Source organism: Euleptes europaea, chromosome 15, assembly GCF_029931775.1.
Source record: "Euleptes europaea isolate rEulEur1 chromosome 15, rEulEur1.hap1, whole genome shotgun sequence".
Lineage (NCBI taxonomy): Eukaryota > Metazoa > Chordata > Lepidosauria > Squamata > Sphaerodactylidae > Euleptes > Euleptes europaea.
The window spans coordinates 41,356,500-41,368,647 of NC_079326.1; positions in this window are offsets into that span (position 1 = coordinate 41,356,500).

The window sequence follows — 12,148 nt, forward strand, 5'->3', positions numbered from 1 at the left end:
AAGATCAGTTCACCTGGAGAAAATGGCCGCTTTGACAATTGGACACTATGGCATTGAAGTCCCTCCCCTCCCCAAACCCCGCCCTTTTTAGGCTCCACTCCAACAACATCCCACCAATGGCGAAGAAGGACCTGGCAACCCTATCTATTTTCCAGCTTTAGTATGCACAACCAGAAACCCAGTTTTTTTAGGGTACGGATTTGTGCATAGCAAAGCTGGAAAATACACAAAACGACAATGTTGCATAGTGTGATCTGACCTAACATACGGTGAAATCGCTAAATACTAAGGCCTTAAAAGGACTAAAAACATCTGGAAAAGCAGAAGAATGTGGCACATGCTTTAAATGTTCATTTTATCACAGTTTACAAGGCAGCACTTGTTATTAAAGGAGAATCTATACTGTTCGTTTCTCACTTGGAATCTGTTTCCCTGGGTCTGAACCACACACATAGCAGAATGAGGTGAAAAGAAGAAAGCAGAGTCAGGCGACATGTCAGAATTGCATTTTTAATGGCTCCCAAGTTTTTTTTACTTTCCTGTATCTAGAAAATCATCACTGTACCGAGCAACAGACTAGATTTGTACTTGCGCTTTTTTTCACATAGGGAAAAATTAAAAATTATATTCTCTCCCCCCCAACATGCAATGGTACAATCCATTACTCATTTTGTTGTACAGGTAGAGCAACCCTCAGTATGACTAGTATAGCAGGGCCTGAAAAGGCATGGAGATGAAACTGAAGCAACTATTTGCATTGAATGAACACAGCCACAGGATCCTGGCACTGCTTTAACAGCTCCAGAGAATTTCCCTTAGGCAGATCCATTCTCTCAGTTGTCTTCATCCACACGCTGCAAAGCTACACAGAACTGGAATCTTGCTTGCCCTGGCATGGAGAAGAGAAAAACAAACAACAAGTCTTCTGAAGTACTAAGAAAAGATAAACTGATTTAAGAGGAGTTACCCTTCTGATATGGGGCCATAGGAGGAGCAAGCACATTTCTAGATTACATTTACAGTAAAATGCAGACATAAGAACATAAGAAAGGCCATGCTGGATCAGACCAAGGTCCATCAAGTCCAGCAGTCTGTTCACACAGTGGCCAACCAGGTGCTTCTAGGAAGTCCACAAACAAGACAACTGCAGCAACACAATCCTGTCTGTGTTCCACAGCACCTAATATAATAGGCATGCTCCTCTGATCATGGAGAGAATAGGTATGCATCATGACTAGTCTCCTTATGGATAGGGGAATCACGTATTGAGAAACCTCAGTTTTTACTGTTTTTGGTTCAGTCACAGCAAGATTCTAGTTCTCTTGGTTCCCAGAATAGGTACCTAGTTCAAGTCATGCGAAGTATCTAAAAAGCCTCAGAGCTACTAGGCAGGAAAGCATATAAGAAGTGACTGAGAGTTCAAGGAATCGGTTGTCACAGTTCATACCAATATCCCTTCATTTATATAAATCACAGTAGGGTAAAACATCATTTAAAGTTCATAACAGTGCCTGAAGTTGAAATGTCAACAATGCTACACAGCAGCAGCTTAGCTGCAACTAAAGTTTGGAAAGAAACTGCAGCATCACTTGTTGGCTCTCATTATCTTAAATTCTGGTGTTACCTCCAAAGAACCAGTTTATAATAATGTCAAGTATCGTCCTTTCCTGCCTTGGCGACCTGGATACCCTAGCATGTAGGTGTACAAACTTTATTTTGCTAAGCATTCATGGAGGTATCCATGGCTACTAGTAAAAATGGATACTAGTCATGATGCATACCTGTTATCTCCAGGATCAGAGGAGCATGCCTATTATATTAGGTGCTGTGGAACACAGGGAGGATAATGCTGCTGCAGTTGTCTTGCTTGTGGGCTTCCTAGAGGCACCTGGTTGGCCACTGTGTGAACAGACTACTGGACTTGATGGGCCTTGGTCTGATCCAGCATGGCCTTTCTTATGTTCATTTCTTTTGTAGCTTCTAATTAAGGATAATGCGTTACCAAAAACAAAGGATCAAGATGAAGAGAAGGAAGCCTGTTGGCATAACAGTACATGACTACATGACAGAATACCAGTTTCTTCTTTTAAGGCCCTGCCTGGTACTTTCATTCATAAGGTTAAGGCTATTTCACACATTCTTTCTTTTTTGTGCCATCAAGTCGCAGCTGACTTATGGCGACTCTACAGTGGAAAGCCTTCTGTCTGCAGACAAACTCCAGTGGGTCTAGGTCACTGATCATATCCACACCTCTTTAGCTTCTACAAGGTCTCCATGTCATGCGCCCTTCAACCATTTCCATGTACAGAACGTGCATGATGCACCTTTTCAGACATGTGTTGTCACACATTTTATATCTTTAAATGTACACTTGAAACATGTAATATGCGAAGTGGCCCCTAAACCACCTTTGGGTCTTGACTTCTCTCACACACACTACTTATGCTAACGCTTATTCATGCAGAATAGAAGCAGAGAAATTTGAATAATTTATTTATTTACTTCATTTATACCCCACCTTTCTCCCCAAAGGGGCCGCAAAGTGGCTTTCATCAGTCTCCTCTCCTCCACTTTACCCTCAAAGCAACACCGCGAGGTAGGTTAAGCTCAGAGTGTGTCTGGATCGAGGTAATCCAGAGAGCTTCCATAGCAGAAGGCCAGTCACCTCCTCCCATTTGTACAATCTGAGCTATATGCAAACCAATCAATCCAGTGCTGGTTCCCTTCATCTGTATGTTAAGATAGGTGAGCCGCTTCTAAACATTTTCTCACGTACATTCGTAAACTCATTTGTCACCTTGCTGCTCCAGGGATGGGTGTAGGGTGGCCAACCTCCAGGTACTAGCTGGAGATCTCCTGCTATTACAACTGATCTCCAGCTGATAGAGATCAGCTCACCTGGAGAAAATGGCCACTTTGGCAATCTCCAGGTATTTTCCATCCTAGAGATGGCAACCCTAGATGGGTGGGAGAGAAGGGGGATTTCCTAGTGACAGCCTAGGTGCTAACCAATCAATGCCTTCCATAGCTAAATTCTGCTGCCAGCTTGCAAGCCCCCCCCCATGTAAAGCTTGATCTAAAAAAGAATGATGCATTTATGCTGAATCATGGTAAGACATTTCCAAACTGCCCTCATTGCTGGAAAAAGTTCTATGTCCATCTTCACACCAATTGAAGAGTACGCAGGCCAGGCCTTCGCTGTCTCCGATATCCCAAGATGAACACAGCTCACCCAACTTGTTGCTTCATTACCCCGAGCTTTGACAATCCTAGGCAGGAAGCTATAACATAAATTTGATGGAGTGCTGGTGGGCCTCAATTCAGAGCTGGTGATCTGTGTTGAGACCTGATTGGTCACAAATTGTACAGGTTTAATATAGATCATGACCGGGCGACACAGTAGAATACAAAACATAATCAGACGGATGCATTTGCATCTTTTGAATTTGAGCTAGTCTACCATTTCAAAAAAAGTGCACTAAGCAGCCGTGGATCCCTGTATCATTCAAGTTCAGCACAGCCTCTTACTACTAAAGTGAAATATGTTCTCTGATGAACAGTAGATGGCAGCCAAACCACTGAGCTTTATAACACTGAATATGGTAAAGGGGTGAGCGTTAAAGGGAGCCTATTTGTCTGTATCGCAGGGATCCAGGCTATAGAGTTAACAAACAACAGAGAAGAAAAGCTTGAGACCCAAAAAGGGTTAGTTCTTATTTTTTAAAAAATAAATTACTGTGAACACATTTTTACAGGCTACACTCTGTAAAGGCCCATCACCCCTTGACTGAACTGTATCCTCTGGGCCAAATGCAGCCTACAGGATGTGCCCACTCCTAGCACAGAAGCACCACAGACTTTTATTAAACTGCAACAGCAGTCTAACACAGCTGAGCCTAAGTCTATCAGACCTGGCCTAAAAGCTCACCAGGTCCCATTCACATGCCGAAGAGTGTTCTCAAAACATGTCTGTTTGAAATGTTACCGTCTTCAGCATGGAGGGAAACAGCATCGGCTCAAGGATCTTTTTCATCCTAAGTATATATATCTGAAAGTCAAAATGCACTGGCCCTTCCTGGTGCGATTAATTTCCACATCAAAAACAAAAGTTTAACTGTTAATAATCCTAAGAAAGCAGATCAATACAAAGCTAGTGATCATGTTTCCTACAAGGTTAAATATAAACTCTTACGTTTGGAAATGAGCCTATATATACACATAGAATCATAGAGTTGGAAGGGACCACTAGTCCAACCCCCTGCACAATGCAGGAAATTCACAACTACCTCCCCCCCCCACACACACACACCCAGTGACCCCTACTCGATGCCCAGAAGATGGCCAAGATGCCCTCCCTCTCATCATCTGCTTAAGGTCATAGAATCAGCATTGCTGACAGATGGCCATCTAACCTCTTCTTAAAAACCTCCAGGGAAGGAGAGCTTACCATCTCCTGAGGAAGCCTGTTCCGCTGAGGAACCGCTCTGTTAGAAAATTCTTCCTAATGTCTAGATGGAAACTCTTTTGATTTAATTTCAACCCGTTGGGTCTGGTCCGACCTCCTCGGGCAACAGAAAACAACTCTGCACCATCCTCTATATGACAGCCCTACACAAAGAACAATTATTCAGAGAAGTTCACCATATAAACACAACTGTTACGTCAAAACAGATAACTGTACACGGTAAAAGTGGTCTTTAGACTGGATCAGACAAAGACTGCGATAGTAGATTGTACTGTCTTTGGGATTCAGTTGCTTTTGTTGGGAACTGGACACAATATTATGTTATGTTTATTGGTTATGTTGCCAGCTCATTAATGCTCATTTGTGTCCACTGTGCTGTGCTTGTGTACATTTGTACATAAACGGTTATTACATCTCATCCAAAGGAAACTGAACTCTGGGGCTCTATCCCTAATCTACTCACCAATCGGTGAAGTGGAAACAAATGTCCATCCGTTAATGTCTCACTAAAGTTGGCTGAAATATGGTGACTTGCCCAGACCATTTAGTGAAGGGAGAATGGATTGACCCTGGCTTTTCCACACTTTGCAACCCAACAGACCCGTTACTGTGTCAGATTCACCACAGTTAACAAAGGAGCTTTTGCAAGGGCTCTAGTAAACACTATTATTGATTTGGGTCTATCTGCTTATCTCCATCAGCTGGTTTGCATTGCTTTATGGATGAGCCACGATGGTTTTCAGTTCAGCTTCTCTTAATTGCTAATGATGCTGCTTTAGGAAACCTCGAAAGATGGAAATAAATACGTCACAGTCTATTGACAACCGGCTGATCAGTTTAATCCAAATTAGGGACGACAGCAACAGGCAGTAGATCAACCACAATACTGATAATGCACCACTCAAAGAAGGACATATTTGTAATTACAGGTTGATCAATTTTATAGTTTTGTAGCAATAGCATGGAAGCCAAAATGTAATGTTGTTAACACACACATAAACACAGAGAGCAGATACAGCAAGAATCCAGGAAACTCTGTGTCTGGCTAGCTGGCTAGACTGCCAAGGGACAGGAAGAGTGTTCCAGTTTTATGGCTTGTAAATAAAGAAACAAAAGCCTTTTTGCAGCAGCTTCCAAGAACTCACACAGAAGTGATGCCTCCAATGTAAAAGTCAATGTGTGAGCATGGCTTATTGGCTACGGAGTTACCATTTCTTAGCCTGTAAGGGGGCGGAAACTCTCAAGCGATGGCTCCAAGCAAGAAGACATCTTTGGAAATGTACAAAGGAATTTAAAAAAACACACAGAGACATGCTAACATGGTTCGCCAATACACACACACACAAATACCAGCGTTAAATGTTCCTATCCAGTTAAACACTAAACTTTAAAGGGCAGGAGTTTTCCACACTCTGATCTCTTCTTGGATCGTTTTTCTTGTGAAGTACCTTGACTATTTTTATAGTAGCATAAAGCATGCTGCGGATTTTTTAACACTGTGTAGGTAAACCTAAATGAAAACGGATGCTGATTTCAGAAAGTACGTAGGGAGCAAACGGGAGCTGCGAGTATTCGAAACGTTGCGGCAGCCCTATCCTGTCCTATCCCCTGGTTTAGCTGCTATGGTATGAGAAGAGGCATTGGTTAAAATGACATTTCTGTTCCTCCCAGGGAAGTAGAGAAGAGAAATACACCTCCGCGCACACTAGTATAGACTCTAGGGAGCGGCATAGTATGTCTTGCAATGTTATAAAAACATTAATACTACAGAACGCTTGGCAACATAATAAGGTTTTCAGGAACAACTCAGTTCACCGGATAACAAGGAACATGTTACACACCTCTCACAAAGATCCGCATCTGGTAATGATACCACCAATTTTAGGCAATACGTGCCACTCAGGCCCAAAGAAAAATTGGCAATTGAGAATGACTAGAGTATTGGTACCACATTATCGGTCTTATTTGTTTCTTAAAAGCTCTGAAAGTACCCTTATTTGGTTTAGGTGGTGCCAATTTCACTCTGATACTCTTTATTGGGCAAGGAAAGGCACCACCAACGGCCCTATACCCTCTAAATCCTCTAGTGCAGAGGTTCCCAAACTTTTTAAGCCATGGAGCCCTTTTCAGGAGAGAAATTCCTCACAGAGGACTAATTTTCACCTAGCACCTGTATACTAAACAGAATGACAGTAGTATTTTTCTTTCCAATCTCTTCTTGGAGCATTAGGAGATGTTTCACGGAGCACCAAGTGCTCCACGGAACACAGTCTGCTCTAGTGCATACACAGAGACAAGCAAGCGCTCAAAAAGCTGCAATTTTTATTTATTATTTGTCATTAACCATTTTATCCTTTGTTTTCTTTCCCTGACTGCTCTTGTTATAAAGAACTGAAGCCATTTCCAGGGAAAGTTTTCTTTTTATCATTGCAACCCTTTCCATCAGCGTTTTAATAATTAACGTTTCACTGCCAAAACAGGTTCAGATACATTATCATTCTAGGAATGTCTGTATTAAGAATCAGACACTGGAAGCCTTCTTGCCAAATCTGGCCTCCAGAGATCTGCAACCTACCGCGCCAGTTCACAACCAAGAAGCCGATGCGATGAATGGAGACAGTGTGGTATATTGCAACGAGGTTAGCTAGCAGCCATGAAGGGGTGGGGAGCAGAGCAGCTGTCCAAACATCCAAAATGGCTCCCTAGCAAAACCCGTTCTTGGCTGTAATTCCAGCAGGGCAACCATATTACTCTGTTGTAGCAAAATCAAACAGAGGTTCAAGTGGCAAGTTAAAAGCACCAAAATTTATTTCAGCAGATGCTTACGCTACACACAGAACTCACTTTATCAGATGCCTGGAGTGTACTTCCATTGGAGATACATTTATACTTAAATATATCAGTGGTGGTTGTTTCTAACATTTGTACTTAAATATGTGTGTGTGTTAAGTGCCGTCAAGTCACAGCCGACTTATGGCGACCCCTTTTTGGGGTTTTCATGGCAAGAGACTAACAGAGGTGGTTTGCCAGTGCCTTCCTCTGCACAGCAACCCTGGTCTTCCTTGGTGGTCTCCCATCCAAATACTAACCAGGGCTGACCCTGCTTAGCTTCTGAGATCTGGCGAGATCAGGCTAGCCTGGGCCATCCAGGTCAGGAACTTAAATATATCAATGGTGATTGTTTCTAACCGGCTTCTGTTCATAACTCCCTTTCCCCACCTTTGCGTTACTTGTAATTTTAAGTACGCTCCGAGAGCCAGCACGGTGTAGTGGTTAAGAGAAGTGGTTTGGAGCAGTGGACTCTGATCTGGAGAACCGGGTTTGATTCCCCACTCCTCCACATGAGCGGCGGAGGCTGATCTGGTGAACTGGATTTGTTTCCCCACTCCTACACATGAACCCAGCTGGGTGACCTTGGGCAAGTGACAGTTCTATTAAGAGCTCTCTCAGCCCCACCTAGCTCACAGGGTGTCTGTTGTGGAGAAGGGAAGGTGATTGTAAGCCGGTTTGAGTCTCTCTTAAGTGGTAGAGAAAGTTGGCATATAAAAACCAACTGTTCTTCTTCCAATACATCTGCTAAAGTGAGCTTTAACTCACAAAAGCTTATGATGAAATAAATTGTGCCACTAGACCTTTGTTTTCATTTCTGACCAGCAGTCTAATATTCTTTTCTACATGATCCATAAAAGGAGGATTCACCCTTTTCCTTCCCTTGCTTCCTGATGTCTGTTGTCCTCTGATCAAAGTGATTAGGTTGGCACAATTCAGGCATCATGCCAAACCACAGTGAAGGAACTAGCAGTGCCATCCTAAAAACACTTTCCTCGAAGTAAGCACTGCTGTACAGACCTGAATGGGATTCTGAGCAGGCCGGCTTAGGTTTGCTATCCTAGTGATGGTTGGAATTGATAAACGACCCTTTGAGAGAGCTCAGCAGGAATGGATCAGAAACTGTAATCTGATATGAGTTTGCAAACCATGGCTTGAACTAACTGTGGTTGGTATGATATCTGAATAGACAGATTTTATTTATCACCATCACACTCTCTCTCTCTAAAACCTGTCGCAACAGAAATCAGAGTGAACGTATGAATCTGCATGCTGTGAGGCTAGAAAAGCAGACAAGCTGCTGTAAACTTGGAGAGGTCTGCCTATTCTACTCTTGGGAACTCCAGTTGTTATTTGGAATCTGGGATCTAAAGTAAATCTCGCACAAACCAGTTGGGCACAGAGTCTGAACTGAGCCACCATCCAATTCATTCAATGTGATCAGAACAAGCAAGTTAATATCACACCACAAACTATAATAATATGACATAAGCAATGGCACACCACACTGAGTTCTTCTTATTTCAAATGAGTCAGATGACCTGTTTGTTACTAGGGAGCAAGTACCACCAGATGTCTCATTCCAGTGGGATAGGAGGGAGGTGGGAGAAACAGCATCACTTTTACATCACTTTTGGCAAAAAACCAGAAGTCATCACATCAGGGCAATGCTCTAATATTCCACCAAAACTCTATGGTAAAACAGGGCTGGCAAACCTAGGAGCAACTGCCAAAGGAACAAGGAGTGATATGAAAGCCCGCAGATTCCACTCCTGGAGAATGAGTCAGGTAGACAATATCGTCAATTGCATTCCCTTTAATATTGCATTTTTGTCTACCATGAGTAAAACTTTGCTCAAGCTTGTCATTCCCCAAACCCAAACAATATTTTTCTTTAGAAATCATTACGGGAATAAATCATATACAATATGAAATATGTGGAAGTCAAAACCAGATTTCAAGATTTCCCTCAGTGGAGCACAGCGAGGGGTAACTACCTGTCAGGGGCTGGAAGCCAATTACGTGTTCTCAATTCTGCATCTATTTTTTACTGTAGTAACTGGCAACAGTCCCTAAGGAACTGTCTGCTTCAGTAGAACTCCACTGTGCAGTTCCCACCTGACCCTTTTAGCACTGATAGACACAAGGTGTTATAGGAGCAGATGCATAAAATGTGGAGATTCATTCAGGATACCATTATCAGCTTACCCCAAATAGAGATCTGCGTTATCTCCAAGGCACATATGGAGCTCCATGCATACAAAAGCTTGTCCTGTTGAGTTGGAGAACGCTCTGTGTATGCACAGCAACTCACTAGCAAGTGTGGAGAAATAGGTCATTTATGCATAGGAGGTTTGTTGCGCACTGGACCCAACTCTCCTGTTGTAGATCTATGCACCAGCAGCCTTCAAGCTCAAATCAGGAAGCATTTGAGTCCCTGCCCCTTGAAACGCTGCTTTGTAATTGGCAGTAATGCTTACTGTGAGATAAAATTCCCCCCACCCTGGGGAAACCCAAGTGCCCAGTAAAAAAGCATTTTTTAAAAAGGAGCTCTATAAAAGAAACCGGGGGGGGGGGGGGACCCAAGCCTTCTTTTTAAAAATCCTTTCTTCTGCTCTGAAAGAACTCAGAGGAAGCAGGAGGCATTTGAATCCCCGCCCCCTGACACGCTGCTTTGTAACTGGCTATAGCACTTTCTGTGAGAGAAATGTCACTCCCCCAAACTTCTGTGTCCAGAGCTTTGCCTTATACATGGGGATTTCACTTGGGGTGATCTCAGGAGAGATAGAAGAACTGGGTTAATAGAGGAACTCGAAGTTCCAGGATTTGTAGGGCTGGCCACGAGGTAATCTCTAATGGACAGAAAACCCATGAAAACTCCAAGGAACAACCGAGACAGACCAGGGGGGCGAACGTGAGTGAAAGTACCCATGCATAACCGACCATAGTCAGAGCTATTGGACTAAAACTGGAAAGAGAGACTTAGCTTCAAACCCTCATTCACTCTCAAGACTAGTCAACCTCACAGGGCTCTTTTGGGGATAAAAAGGAGGGGAAAGAATCACACACACTGCCCCAAGCTGCATAGAAGGTAAAATTAAAAGGTAGCTACTACATGAGCAGACCAGGCCTAAAAACAGATCCACTTACAATAAGGACCTCCTTGTGCCCACAGTGTAGTTGAATCACAAAGACTCTGCAATTTCTGATTTGCTGCTGTTGTGCTGGGAACGTGAGTGGCATTGTTTGCATCACTGGGTTCTTTGCACATATGTTTGAATGCCGCTTTGAAAATTTTGATAGAAAAATAAATAAAAGCAGACCACTTCAACACTCACTCAGATGACTTCTCACCACAGAGGAAAGGAACTTAATTCTACAGACTCCTAAGTCACTGATTAACCAATTCAAGAGTGAAGAGGTGTGTGTCACTTTCCAACACACAAAACTAGAAACAGTTGGATTTCAGGCAGGAAAACAAAACTCTTTAAAATATTTTTTTCTTAGCTCTTTAACACAAAAAAAACCTCATGCTGGTGTCAGTAGTGTCTATCTCAGATCGTCCGACAGAAGACGGAAGTGCAAATCTATTCCAAAAGAGGGTAGGTATGATTTAATGGGAACTTTACTTGAGGAAAATGTATTTTTCTTATTACCGGGAATGCATTATTTAACAGCTTTGTCAATGTAATTGAAACCAATGTGGTGGGTGCTTCAACTTTACCTCCTGAAGAACTCACCGTGAAATCCTTTGCAGGCTTGCTTCAGTCGAAGCGCTGCGATTTCAGTGGGGTTAGACTGGAGCAATTCTGCTACGGACTGCACAGTCTGCTTCCATGTTCGGAAAAGATGACATGGCACAATTCCCACGGAGTCAGCAACAGCTGCAGGTGCGCAGGAACTTTGATATGAAGGCCAGTTCTCATAAAACACTTCATTTAGACGGATTTAGGAGCCTAACTTTATGCACAAGCTTGAGAGTACAAGCCATATTTTTTTCTAAAAAGGGAGGAAAACACAGTGACCTCACACTTCACCCAAGTGCAGTACAACCTGCGTGGGCAGGGAGCATCCAAAAACCATGTGGACTTTTTGGAAGCAGGATTATATAGAGATGAGACTTCACAGGAAACCATGTTCCGTGTGAAATAATGGGAATCTACGTCCATCCGTTTACTTGTAAACCTTGAAATACAAACGATCTGTTGCATCCAACATTACCCTGAAATCATCTCCGAAACACTCCTGGGCTTTAGTAATGCTGGAGATACGTAACAAAAACAAAACAAGACTTTCCATTAGCAAATTCTGGGGCATTCTCCAACGTGCAGATTGAAACACAGGTGGCAGCTAACTCTGCTTTGCCTAGATATCAGGCAATAAATGGTTCAAATTCAGCCAGAGTCATTAATCTGCATGAACCAAGTTAAAGATGAAAAAAGAGGCTCTGTCATCAAGCACTGTATTGTTTTCATCAACTACAGATCCAGATTACATAGAACGCATCTTTATGATTTTTAAAGGGGCTAATAGTTAGGGATATGCATTCACATTTTAACTAATCCAAACCTGGATTTAAAATGTCCTATTTGTTAATACAGTTATTATGAAGAAATATGAATGGTTTACTTGGAAGAGGAACTTGAGGAACTTGACTTCATTCTACACAGACAGCAGCTCCTATTTTCTTACCATCATGCCATTCCAGGATTGGCCTGCTAGGCAGATGTTTTGTTTGCATGTGCCAGCATATAGCCAGGGAGCATTGCAGCCAGGGGCGGGGGGTGGGGGGGTACAGAGGCAAATATAACACTTGCCCCTCCCTAAATTTGCCAGACACCATCTGCTTAATGG